The 14,212-nt window shown below is 38.1% G+C and overlaps 1 long non-coding RNA gene and 1 pseudogene across 2 annotated transcripts; both read right to left on the bottom strand.

The window, feature by feature from the left end:
• Positions 1-338: 338 nt before the first annotated feature.
• Positions 339-2,905, bottom strand: LOC131253957 (uncharacterized). Of its 2 annotated transcripts, XR_009175385.1 has the most exons (5): positions 2,088-2,905; positions 1,796-1,980; positions 1,542-1,619; positions 642-708; positions 354-411 (listed from the first exon to the last, which is right to left on the bottom strand). It is a non-coding gene; the product is annotated as an uncharacterized LOC131253957 (long non-coding RNA). The 2 variants fall into 2 exon arrangements; XR_009175384.1 differs by having other exon boundaries at positions 339-708; positions 2,088-2,904.
• Positions 2,906-4,923: 2,018 nt separating this feature from the next.
• On the bottom strand, positions 4,924-5,730 carry LOC131254219 (nematode resistance protein-like HSPRO1; annotated as a pseudogene).
• Positions 5,731-14,212: the final 8,482 nt, after the last annotated feature.

Raw genomic sequence — 14,212 nt, 5'->3', positions numbered from 1 at the left:
AAGTGATAGTAGATCCTAATAGCTGTTTTCTTCCTTAGTTTTTGTGTCCTGTTTGCTTCTTTCTCTTAATATAATTTCTACTTACAAAAAGAAAATAAAAGAAAGACAAATTTCATGAATCCCAAGCATGATGCTTCTCTCAGACATTTTACCAAACAGCCTCAAGGCATCATCAATGCTACCACAGTTGGCATCATTATTGTAAATATAAGAATAAAAAATTATGCAAATCGAGATGAGGAAAATGCATATCTTTTTTTTTAATAGAAAAGAAAAGAAACTTATTAAAGCAATCGAAAACTTACTTATTTCCAAGAACCAAATGAAGGTGGTAAGGAAATGCTAGGATCTCTAACCTTGGGAGATATTATGAAATGGTCCATCCACAGTGGAGCCCAACAGACCAATGTTCTGGATAAAAGAACTATCAACATGATCCTCTAGGCAGATTGAATTCCTAAACTAAAAAGAGAGACACATCCACACTCTCAAACACATAGGAGAATGCAGCTATAGCTTAATGACTGAACAAGATATTGTTAGAGCAATGGATGAGTAATGAATTGCACAAGTAATTAAATGATCACATTGTTAATAGAAGAGCATAATTTAAAATTGCTTTTCCTCAAGCTAATACCTACATGTCATTGCTAGTTGAAAACATGAAGGAATCATTTGAAGAACACTAAGGAAATCCATCTCTTCAAGCTGACAAGAATCAGATTGTGAGAACCAGAATATCTCATTTAAAATTTCAAGTGCATTTTCTTCTCAAAAATTGGTCCGAAAAAGCTGACTTACATTTGTGGACCCCACTGTGATGTGCATGACATATCCGCACTGTCCATCTTTTTTATCAGAAGATTTTCGGGCCTAAGTCCAAAATTCAGACAAGTGCAATGCTCAAGTGGCCCATATCACAGGAAACAATGGCCTTAAACGTCCGCCATTAAAAGTTAATTTGTTTATTGGGCCCACATTAATGTTTATATATCATCTAACCTGTTCATGAAGTCATAAAAACATTGATAAGGGGTAAACACAAATATCAGCCTTAGCCAAAACTTCTACGGGCCACATAAATTTTTATACGGCAAGCATTCAATTTCCACTATTTCCTATGGTGTGGTCCATTGGAGCTTTGGATCTGCCTCATTTTTCGATTCATGGCCTAAATCAGGCTGACGTAAAGGATGAACGGTGTTGATATGTCACGTACATCACTGTGGGCCCTATATTCATTTGGCAGCCATCCTCGAATTTAACGCTAAAAAACTAAGCTGTCAATGCAGGTGCAGGAAACGATGGGGTAATTCCCTGGTAAGTAATTATTACTTATTTACCTGGTAATTACCATTTCCTTCAAAAATCAAACTGACCCTTAGAGAAGGATCTCTTCAAGCTGACAAGAATCAGATTGTGAGAACCAGAATATCTCATTTATACCAAAACCCTAACAGTATTTCAAAATCTAACAATAGGGAAAGAGCATATTCAGTTAGAATGGTGCAGGTCTGAACAAGCTAGGGGATTACACTTACAATTATCTTGATCTTGTAAGCTTCCAAGAAGGGATGTCTGCTATCCGGCAGAGGACATCAAATACCTTCTTCTGAAGACTGCAAATAAAATGTCAGGATCATAACCAAAATTTATACACCATTTTCTAAAATTCAACCTCTAATGGCCCACTACCTCCAAAAACCTAGTTTCCCACATATTTGCAAGAAGAAAAAAAAAAAAAAAAACTGATTTGTAGATAAAAGAAGGCCGCAAAAGAAACAAGAGTACAGACCTGCATATCCCATCTTTTATCGAAATTCCTTTCGAGGCAACATAGGTCATGCTGCTATATATATGATTCAAAACCATCCAAGATTTTCAAACTTAGTTTCTAGAATCCAAACATATACAAAGGAAAAGAATAAAAAACAAGAAAAAATATACAAAATACACAATCCAAAAATGCATTCCATTAACCTGCAAGAAACAAAATGAAATTGAAAATTACAATGGACATACATTTTGCATAACCAATCCATAGAAATAAAGAGGTAATCTAAAATTTGAAAGTTCTCAAGACATACCTCTGAAATTCAAAATTGCAACCAAGGCCATAAGCTCGGCAATCTCGTTCAATATAGTCAAACCTGTTTCAAGGTTGGACTAAGACCCATTAACTTAAAAAAGCAAAAATAAGACTTAATCATGATTTCCTTCTTTTTATCAATTTAAACATTAAACACACAAATAAATGCTTGGACACTACCAAGGTGTATTTTGAACATGAATTCTCAATAGACGACTCAAAAGAGAAGAAACTCATGAGCATAATACAAATCCTAAAAATGAGTATCAACCTAACAGAAATATCATGATAAGCATAGTTTCCTACTAAAGTTAACTAAATAAAGAAGTAGCACCATTAACCAACCTGATCAAGTCCTAAAAGTTAGCAAGCAACCACCAGCAAAACAATACGAAACTAAGAAAAAGCACCTACAAGAAACCACCTATAAGAGAACAACAAAACTATGTGTTGTCCAAATATAAGCATACTGTTTGCATACTGTCTACTACTCCAAACAAACAATATCAACTCACCTAAGGCCCTGTTTGGTAGATACCTGAAAAATGAGTTGATCTCATTTTGGTTAACAGAAACTATGCATTAATCTTGATCTCTAATAGATGATGAGTTCATGTTAAAAGTGATTATGTAATACAGATAACAATCTCTAATACATAATTATTGTTAACTAAAATGAGATGAACACATTTTTGCATCTACCAAACAGGTACTAAATGTGTCAAATAAAATTGCAGATTCAACTAAACAGAAAATATGAAGTAGAATTGCTTAGTCTATTTGTTCCTAATATAAAGAAGCATAAGAATTAATATCTTTTAACTGAGATTATTGGCATTGTTAAGCCAGCATTTATTACATGATTAGAAAGCCATAGCATAGATCTAAGCAAAAATGGTAATATTGTAGCTTGAAAATAGCTTTTTTCCTTCTAAGTTAAAAGTGAATAAAGAAAACCAAAAAACAAAAAACAAAAGAAAAGAAAACAGAATAAAGGAAAAGGAAAAAAAATAGTAGTGAATGTAACAAGCAATCACATTTAAGCAATATGCACATCCAAAAATGGAATACAAAACGCAATATGTAGGATCCCATTGCTTTAAGTAAGGAATTTGAGAAGCTCTTGTTAAATTTTAGTACTACTATGAAGTGAGCAGATAACAACTTTTCATGATTGGTGACAAACGAATTGAGATCAAAAACCTTATAGGGCTATTTAGCATGAGTAAGTTCTAAAAAGAAAAACAAATAAAGAACAAGCAGTAGAAGTGATATAGTGAGAGCCATAGCTTTGATGTATGTGCCTGATTGTGGGACCCACCGTGATATATGTGCCTTACATCCACACCGTCCATCTGTTTTGATAGCTCATTTTAGGGCATGATATCAAAATGAAGTAGATCCAAATCTCAGGTAGACCACAACACAGAAATAGAGTGGTGATTAAATACCCATCATTAAAAATTTCTTGGGGGCCACCAGAATGTTTATTTGCCATCCAAACTTTTGATAAGGTCACAAAGACCTGGATGAAGGGACCACACAGATATAAGCTTGATCCAAAACTTTTGTGGCCCACAAGTTTTTAGTATGGTCCCCCCTGAGATTTGGATCTACTTCATTTTTTTTTTAATTATGCCCCAAAATGAGCTGTCAATTAAAATGGATGGACCACATTGATATAACACACATACATCATGGTGGGCCCCACAGTCAGGAATCCACTGACACCACATCCAATCAATTTGTCCCACGTCAGTGTGGGCCATTGATCTAACAGATGAGCAAGATCATGATCGGGAAGGCATTAGGACAAGCCTTGAGATTGGATCTACTTCATTTTTTTTTGGATCATGCCCCAAAATGAGCTGTCAAAATGGATGGACCTTAAACATCACGGTGGGTCCCACAATCAGGGATCCACCTACGCCGCATCCAATCGATTTGTCCCGCATCAGTGTGGGCCATTGATCTAACGGATGAGCAAGGTCATCAAACAACCCCCATATGTGGTGGGGCTCACCAGATGGATGGTCCAGATCAACATACCTTAGTCACACGTGACATGACGTGTGTATGACATCCAACACCCCACTTTGATAATTAGAAAATCACAACAAGCTAATCATCAGATGGGCTTATGATACTGTAATTATTTAAAATCAAGCTTTTTTTTTCCAAGTTTTCTGCATGTCTTTGGGTAATGAACCTGGTACAGTAAGCTTAAGGAACTACCAGGAGTACTTTTATTTCTCATACATATAAAATAAAAGAGACCCAAGACAGAATTTCAAGCACATAACATTTGTAAGTTTCATTGTAAACATATCTCAAAAATACAAGTACAAAAGGTTTCCTCTAGAGCTGTTGCGGATGAAAATCATCCACAACCAGTTGCATCTGCTGCCCACTGTTGTGCGTTCATGGGCATCCAACCTTGTCCAGAAGGGCTGTCCCACCATGAAATTGGGAGGCACCAATAATCAGGCTGATCCAATTGGAGGGGCTTGGGTGGCTGTCCATTGTTTTTCTATGATGTGGCCCACCTGATGATTGGGTCAGCCTGACTTTTTATGCACCCCACTTTCATGGTGGGCTGTCCCTACTAGACTGGTTGGATGCCATACACACCATGGTGGGGCCATAAACACAAGACAAGTTGTAGATGATTCTCATATACAAAAGAAGCATTGGTACTGGGAAAAAAAAAAGTGCATGCCAACCTTAATAAGGGTTTCGGCAATGCAAATCTCTAAAAAGGGTTCGACAATGCAAATCCCTAATTAGGCATTTGACCATGCATATTCCTAATTAGATATTCTAAATTGCAGAAATCAACAGCAAGAAGGGAAAAGCCTTCGATCATACCTAAGAAGCGTTGCCCCAATCAGTTGTCGATATGCGAAATAGCACCTCTTCACTGCCCCTTCAATCGCGTGGCACGCCTGCACCAGATGGATCTTTGCTACATCGCCCTTCCTATGGAAAAGTGCCATTGCTGCTTCTTGGATCCAGGGCCCACCCTTCGGGTCCACCTCCACGCCCAAGATATCCGGCACTCTCTGCTTCAGATCCTTCGATGACCGCGTCAGTTCGATCAGAGCCATTGATCTGAAGCAGAAGGCTTCGGATTCGTTCGTCGCTTTGATCGAGAGCTGGTTTTTGAGGCGGAGGAAATCGTCTGGGTCCATCAGGAGGTGTAGATCTTCGGTCTCTGTTAGATGCTTCCAGATCCGCTCGAGCAACCAACAATCGCTTGCAGCCTTCTCGTATTCCTTTTCTTCCACCCGATCCCCAATCCGCTATAGCAGCTCTAGCACGGCGAAGATCCAGGACTCTAGGATCTGGTGGATGGTGAAGAGGATCTCGTTTTTAAAATTTTCAAGGCTTCTGAGGGGCCTTTTCAGGGCGTGGAGATCGGACGGCTTACAGATGAGATCGTACTCAAGGTTCGGTTTCCTAGTGAAGTTTAGCTCGCCCAACTCAAGCGTGAACGGCAATCCCTGCATCTCGCACTCGATCGCGAACGCGATCTTCCTCGCTACGTCCGCCGATTCACGAGAGGGAAGGAGAGCGAGAGGGAGTGGAGAGGGAGTAGAGAGGGAGAGGCAGAGAGAGGGCGAGAGACGGCGCAATAGGTTAGGGCTTTTTTTTGTTTTTTTTTTTTTTTATAAAATTTATAGGACCCTTTGCTTGCAGCCGTTAAAACTGGCTGCGGGCAAAGGGTTACCCCATCAGTCGGCCAAGCTCTGTTTTAAAGCCCTCAGACATTCCTCTAATATTAAAGTGGTTCCTGAATGAATTTTAAAAAATCTAACCCACATATTGGTATTGCTCATGAACATATGGCCTGATTTGATAGGAAAGAGCCTGATACAGCAGCAAATACTCAGCTATTTAAAACCTGTTCCAACTGCTAAAGTAGGGTTGCATCCTATTGCAACATGTATGGACGTTTTTCAGGAAACCTTAGAAAAGAAAAGAAAAAACAGAGTTGCGAGTGAGGCTAGATAATTTTTGTTGATCCATAGGGCCACTAGAAGTGATGGTCAGATGATTGTCACCTGCCATTCATGGATTTGTAGATTGGCCATGCTAAAGGATGATTCAAAGACATTGATTTGTTAGTTGAATGTGAACTATCGACATTTTCTTTTAATGGTCCATCCAACTTCAAATGCAATACTGATGGTCACGACATTGAGAATTTTATGTAGGAGAAGTGAAATTTTATTATATGGTCGCACTTTTTGAGATTTTTCTATTCTAAAAATTAGGCCATTTCACTCACTCTCAGGTTCTCCATTGTGCAAAACAAGCAGCTGTCCATTGCTTTTGGCTTTGCAATTATGCGAGCAACAGCCTTTTCTTGGGTAGATTTGTAAGTTAATTTGTAAAGATTTCTCACAAATACAAGTACAAAAGGTTTCCTCTAGAGCTGTTGTTGATGAAAATCATCCACAACCAATTGCAACTGGGGCCCACTGTTGTGTGTTCATGGGCATCCAACCTTGTCCAGAAGGGCTGTACCACCATGAAATTGGGAGGCACCAATAATCAGGCTGATCCAATTGGAGGAGCTTGGGTGGCTGTCCATTGTTTTTCTATGATGTGGCCCACCTAATGATTGGGTCAGCATGACTTTTTATGCACCCCACTTCCATGGTGGGCTATCCCTACTAGACAGGTTGGATGCCATACACAGCATGGTGGGGCCATAAACACAAGACAAGCTGTAGATGATTCTCATATACAAACGAAGCATTGGTAATGGGAAAAAAAAAGTGCATGCCAACCTTAATAAGGGTTTCGACAATGCAAATACCTAAAAAGGGATTCCACTTAAGTTACCAAGTTAGACTAGCACGTGCGGACAGCGACTTTGAGGACGAAACTACCCCTCCTTTTTACTGCCGTTGCTTTTCCTCTCCCTTTAACAGAAAACACATGCGCTTTTTCTCAGTACACATCCCTACGTTCCATTGCAACGAAAAACCGACGCACGGCCGTTTTACTTATCATTTTCCTTACTAAAATTCGAACTTTATCACCTCTATATTATCATTCTACATTTGGCATTATCTATCTTGGTAAGGGTTACGTGGAATCCTTCAAAGTGGTTGCACCTCCAATCTTCGGAAAGGTACAAATTAATCCCTCATTTGAAAGCATTCGTCCTCAACTTGCATTGAGCGAGGCTACGGTTGCTGGAGGTACAGATATTAAAAAAAAAACCCTAGTGTGGTTTATAAATTCTTTCCTTTATAGTATTGACCAACGATTAACTAAGTACATGGAGAAATTCAGCTTGTAATTCAGCAAAGGTGCTCGGTCAAACTTAGCCATTGCACACTTTAATTTGAAAAAAGAACTCACGGAAATTGAGACGAGCGGAAGTCAACGACAATTGATCGACTACTCATCGAATTTTATGTGAAGTTCGGTGAATTTCATGTCAGGCTCTTACAATTTCATTTGTTAGGCTTAGTCAATTTTATGCGTTGATCGTTCAAATTCATGTGAAACTTGTTTAATTCCATTTGAAGCTCACTCAATTTCATTTTAGGGCTCACTTAATTTCATTTTAGGGCTCACTCAATTTGATTTTAGAGTCGCTCAATTTCATGTTTGCCCAGCTCAATTCAATGTTTGCCCAGCTCAATTTCATGGTAGGCTCGCTCAATTCAATGTTTACCCAACTCAATTTCATGCTAGGCTCGCCCAATTCAATGTTCACCCAACTCAATTTCATGGTAGAATTGCTCAATTTAATGGTTGCCCAGCTTAATCTCATGCTAGGCTCGCTCAATTTAATGTTTGCATTGATAAATTTCATGTTTGCCACAATGAATTTCATTCCCGTCTCACTCAATTTCATGTTTGTGTTGCTCAATTTCTAGTTTGCCACGCTCAATTTTCAGTTTGCCATGCTCAATTTCAGCTTTCCTCGCTCAAATGTCAGTTTGCCTCGCTCAATATATACTTTACCTCGCTTAATTTTCCCTCTTCCCTCGCTGAATTTCTAGTTTGCCTCGTTCAAAATCTAGGTTGCGTCGCTAAATTTTCAAGCTTTCCTTGCTCAATTATTTCTTTTGCGTCACTCAAATTCGAACTTCCCTCAATCGATTTCATTTTTCCCTTGTTCAATTTCTAGTTTGCCTCGCCCAATTTCTAGCCTGTCTCGTTGAACTTTCGCTTTTCCCTCATTGAATATCTAGTTTGCCTCGTTCAATTTATAGGTTGCGTCGCTGAATTTCTAGTTTGCCTCGTTCAATTTATAGGTTGCATCACTGAATTTTCATGTTTGCCTTAATCATTTCCATGTTTGTCACGCTTAATTTTAGTTGAAGTTTATTCCATTTTATCCGAAGCTCACTCAAATTTATCAAGTGCTTGATATTTAGTATTAACATATATGATGTAATGCTTAAATTCTTATTACTCTAATTCTAATTAACCATGTGTAGAGATTCTGGCCTTGTATCCCCTTATGGTACATTTGTTATTGCTTAAATATAGTATATTTCTAGTAGATATGACATGAACCGTTAAATTACATTTTATTTTGTCTTATAAACCATACAATGTGGAATATTTGTTGAATGTTGAATGAACTTTTAAATATTCCAAATTGCTTAACCATACTTGAGATTGATATGACACGTTTGTGGGCCGTCATTTGAGCTTAGAGGAATTATAAGAATCCATGTTAAATTCATGTGTTGATGTTTAATATCATGATTTGATAATATGTACAATTTAAAGAGCAATCTGGCCAAAATTTAAGGGATGTACATGGGTACCATGATGCCATGATCCATAACATCCACCCATGACATATGAGTTTTACCGGGTGCTCAATGTAAGCCACATGCTACTCCAGTTACTAGAATAGCTAATTGAACCTATATATGATTCCCTTAGAAGAAGGAAAATTGTGAACCTAGAGACGTAAAAGTTTAGGACCCTTAGGAAATTTCAGATTTAGTTGTTTGAACGTAGAAATGAAACTTAGGTTCCCTTGAAATCATTAGAATAGCCATTCGAACTTGGTTGGAATCACTTTGGAATTATGACATTTGAGAAGATAGAGACTCAATATTTTAAGTTCTCTAGGAGATTACCTGCATAACCATGAAACCTAGGAACAAAACCTAGGTCCCCATTAAAAACTTTTAGAATGATCATTTGAACTTAGAACTAAACTTAGGAATTATGGGAGAACAAACAAACTGCTATGATGTATATTAGACTAAACAAGAACGTTCCTTGAACTTGACCTCCAATGAACTTTTTAACAACTTCGGATTTGAATTTTACCATAATTTTCCTTAGTTGAAATGACATTGGGAAGACACTCAGTAGGTGAAACGAGTTTAGGCATTGTAGGCAGTTCCTTACCCATTACATTGTACATTAGATCAAATTTAAGCACTCCCTACACTTAAAACCCGCACTAGGAGTTAAAAATGTAAATTCACTAAGAAATCTCATTAGTTAGAGATGATATTTCTCATAACTTTTAGCAATTAGCACTAACTAGAAGTGAATGTATAAAGGTTTGAGAAAAAAATTCCAGCTCTAAATGGTGCATATTGAGACTAGGATTTTGTATTTCGAATCCCCAAATACATCTCGTTGATCATAAACAACATCTCTCGTATGTTCTAATAATTAGAAATAATTAGTAGTGAAAATTTAGGTGAAATTTCAACCCTAGACTCTGCTTGTTGAGACTAGCTTTGAAAATCTATGTAAGTTTAACATATTTTAAACCCAAACCGTCATGTAGAAATGTTAGGTTCGTATATTTTTTTTTGAAAGTGTACTAGGCCATCATAGAATTGCCCCTTGTTAAAATAGAAGACTATATGGATATTCCATGATAAATAGCGTCGCTGAATTTAACAAGCACCACATGAAATCATTCCTATCTCTGAATTTGTAATCCATATAAGCTCTTCTTGTTTATTTTAAACAATTTAACGCATTGCTTACATTTTATTTCCTTAAGCTATGTATCATCGTCATCTATTATGGAACGTGAGTACTTGCTCCTCTATTATTTAATTGAGTTTTGTCTTATGGCAAGCTTCCATTGCTTAATGATTCATTAATATAATGTCATTGTATTGGTTTTCAGATAATGTCTGTGAGAATCATCCGCTGTTATGGTAGGGAGATTGAATATGAGAACAAGCGATACTTGTACACTGGTGGGGAGTCGAAAACTTTTTTGCTACATGTCAAGACTACGTATGAGAAGGTTCTATCTAGAATTTATAGGATTATTAAGAGTTAACCAATAGATTGTGATATTAGGATGAAAGCAATGTATCCTTGCACAAATGAATCAATCCCTCCAACCGTAATCGCAGACGACGATGATGTGCGAGAGTTCCTGGCAACACAGTTGGAGCATTTGGATAAATTCATTCCCTTAGTCATCGAGATAATGCAACACATTAATAGGACAACACACATAAACATTTTGCCTGAGGAGCATGGCATGGAATTTGAATACAGGGCATCTCCATTACAAATGGTAGTGAGTAACGATCAACTGCCCGAGCCGCCTCAAACATCAAACTTTATGAGTAGCCAAGTCAGCGAGGCACGTGAGCTTAAAGTCATTTATGAATACATGGCACTGCTTTTAGTAACAATAGCAGATTGCCATCATCATCCACCACCCAAGTTGTACGTGTAAGCGACATTCCGCTTCTAGACCTTGCCGAAACATTAAACTTCATCACTGGTCAAGTTCCCGTACCATTCGATCATGCTGCATTCACCAATGCAGCACTACTGGAATATACGAATTCGTTGGGTGAACCGATCGATTTAGCTGTTGGACAAACATTTAAGGACAAAAGTCGATGCCAGTATGTTCTAAGCCAATTTGCAATTCGCAATAAATTCCAGTATAAGATACTGTACTAAAATTCTAGTAGATTTAGTGTGGTGTGCTTTGAAGATAAATGCGACTGGAGGGTTGACGCAACTCAGGTGAATGATACCAGGATATTCAAGATACGGAGTTATACGTCAGAACACACATGTGGCATGTCATGGATGAAGAGTGATCACCGATAAGCAAGCATTAAGTTAGCGTGTGATCTGGTTGTTAGCTGCATTGAGCAACGGTTAGGTTTAAGGCCACGTGATATTATCTTCACTGTGCAAGAGAAATATAATATTCTTATCAGTTATAGGAAGGCATGGAAAACTAAGGAGCTTGCAATTAATCAGGTGATGGGGTCTTACGAAGACTCTTACAATCAACTCCCCTGGTATTTGCATGAGTTGAGGATGGTCAACCTGGGGACGGTGACTGTCGTGCTTGTTAACCAAGAGACTTGGAGGTTTGAGAGGTATTTTGTAGTGCTCGGACAATGTGTTCGAAGTTTTCAGAATTCTATGCGGAGGGTATTAGCCATTGATGAGACACACTTCAAGGGTAAATACAAGGGTGTTCTATTCATTGCCACGACCTTAGATAGGGATAATCATATATTTCTAATTGCGTTTGGCATCGGGGAATCGAATAACAGCATGAGTTGAAACTGGTTCCTTACCTACCTTAACGATGCGTTAGGGTATTTGGAGGGTCTTGTGATTATTTTTTATCGATATAAAGGTTTAATGAAAAAGGTTCCCTAAGTATTCCCACATGCAATTCATGGGTACTATGTGTACCATATTTATAGAAACTTGGTGGACACCTTTAAAGATAAGTCATTGGAGATATACTACTAGTGGGCAGTTAAGACTTGCAAGAGGGCTGAATTTGAAAAATTAATGCATGATATTGAAATGGCTAACCCCCCAGTACATGCATGGCTGACAGAAATCGGCTACAAAAGATAGGCATCTTCGCACTTTTTAGGTAAAAGATTCCACTTGGTCACTACAAACATATCCAAGTGTGTTAATGCCCTCTTCAAAGAAGCACGGAAATACCCTGTTACTAAATTGATAGAGGCCGTAAGATGTAAGATACAGAAATTGTTTTACAAGAAAAGAGAATCTGTAGCCTCATTTATAGGTTCGTTGACACCATGGGCAGAGCAACGGTTGAAGGATCTTATACAGAAGGCGCAATATGTTCGCTGTCATCCGATTTCTCGAGATGAGTACTATGTTGTGAGAGATTATAATGATACAGTCAAGCTCAGCTCGCTTTCATGTACATGTCGTGAGTTTGAGATGAAGGGGTACCCTTGTATGCATGTCTTGTCTGCATGTATAAACTACAATCTTTCTCATTACTCATACTGCTCCCCATTCTACACAGTGCAAAATTACTTAAGCACATATAACGAATCGATGTATCCAGTACTTGACATGAGCGAATGGGAGATTACAGATGGCTTCAAGGAGTATTGTGTGAAAATTAAACCCCCGGGACAGAAGAGGCCATCTGGAAGACCAAAAAAGTTAAGAATTCCCTCGCGTGGAGAAGAATAAAAAACATTAAAGTGCAGTCGATGCAAACAATCCGGGCATAATTGCCAGACGTGCAAGTTTCCCATACCTGATGTGTAGCATACTTTGTAATTTATTTAGTGTTTTGTATGATATATGTTGTAATATATTTCCTCTCATGCAATAATCTTTTGGTTGTCTCGCTCAATTTCTAAGTTGCCTCGCTCATTTTCAGTTTGTCGTACTGAATTTCTTATGCTGCCTCACTTAATTTCTTATGTTTTAATATATTGGCACTGATATGATAGTCTGAGTCTTCGACACAAGCATAAGGATCCCTGTTCAAAATCTACTGTGTAAAACCAAGTTGCTAGGAGCACCTGAGCATAAAACTAAGGCTGGACAATTACACGATGATACAAAGATGACAATGGAACAAAGGAAATTAAGAGTAATGTTAAAAAATAAAAAAATTTAAGCAGAAAAGAAACAGAAAAGAAAAGGTACATTTGGTTAAGAAAGTCAACTAAGTGAAGCCAACATATGTGGGAAAATGGCAAAAGAACATTCCAATAAACCATGTGACAGAATTGAAGAAAAGTTATAAAAGATTAAGGCATGATAATTTGAGATATAAATGGCTTGTACAACAGCTGCTTTCTTTGGTAGAATTTGCACCTATATAAGAAAAAAGAAAAGTGTAACAAGAAAAAGGATGAATCAGTGGATATGGGAAGCATACCAGAACAATCACATTACTGCACTGCCTGTTACCCATTGACTACAACTTAGCATTGTAACCTAGTTGCTGTTAGTACCTCACTGGTTTCAAATGGCTGATTTGAATTTAGAAGTATACCCAGGGCAATTTAACAATGAGCAAGTTACAACTTCCACAATTTCCAATTTGGCCCGCTTAATTTTTAGTTTGCCCCGCTCAATTTCCAGTTTGTCCCGCTCAATTTCCAATTTGGCCCGCTGAAATTCTAGTTTAGCCTGCTCAATTTCCAGTTTGTCCCGCTTAATTTTTAGTTTGCCCCGCTCAATTTCCAGTTTGTCCCGCTCAATTTCCAATTTGGCCCGCTGAAATTCTAGTCAGTCTGGCTCAATTTCATGTTTGACCTGCTCAATTTCTAGTTTGGCCTGCTTAATTTTCAGTTTATCCCGCTCAATTTCCAGTTTAGCCCGCTCAATTTCAAGTTTGTCCCGCTCAATTTCCATGTTTGCTCACTAAAATTCTAGCTTGTCCCGCTCAATTTCCATGTTTGTCCGGCTCAATTTCCAGTTTGGCCCGCTCAATTTTCAGTTTAGCCCGCTCAATTTTCAGTTTGGGCCGCTCAATTTCCAATTTGGCCCGCTCAATTTCCAGTTTGTCCCGCTCAATTTTCAGTTTGGCTCGCTCAATTTCCAGTTTGTCGCGCTCATTTCTATGTTTGCTCGCTCAAATTCCAGTTTGGCCCGCTCATTATGAGCTTAGCACAATAGCCCATAATGATGTGTTCTTGTCGTGGGTCCCATGATGTTCTGATTTTTTTGTTTTTTATCCAAAATTCCAAGATTTTCAAGGTCCCATCATGGTTGGATTTTTAAAATAACCCCCAGTTCAAAGATTTTCAAGGTCATTTCTATGCATGTCATGATCAATCCTGGTGATTCCGTTTCTCATTTCACTCTGGAATGAGAAGCCAATGTATA

Source organism: Magnolia sinica, chromosome 8 (genome assembly GCF_029962835.1).
Source record: "Magnolia sinica isolate HGM2019 chromosome 8, MsV1, whole genome shotgun sequence".
Lineage (NCBI taxonomy): Eukaryota > Viridiplantae > Streptophyta > Magnoliopsida > Magnoliales > Magnoliaceae > Magnolia > Magnolia sinica.
This window is presented reverse-complemented; position numbering and strand designations above follow the sequence as displayed.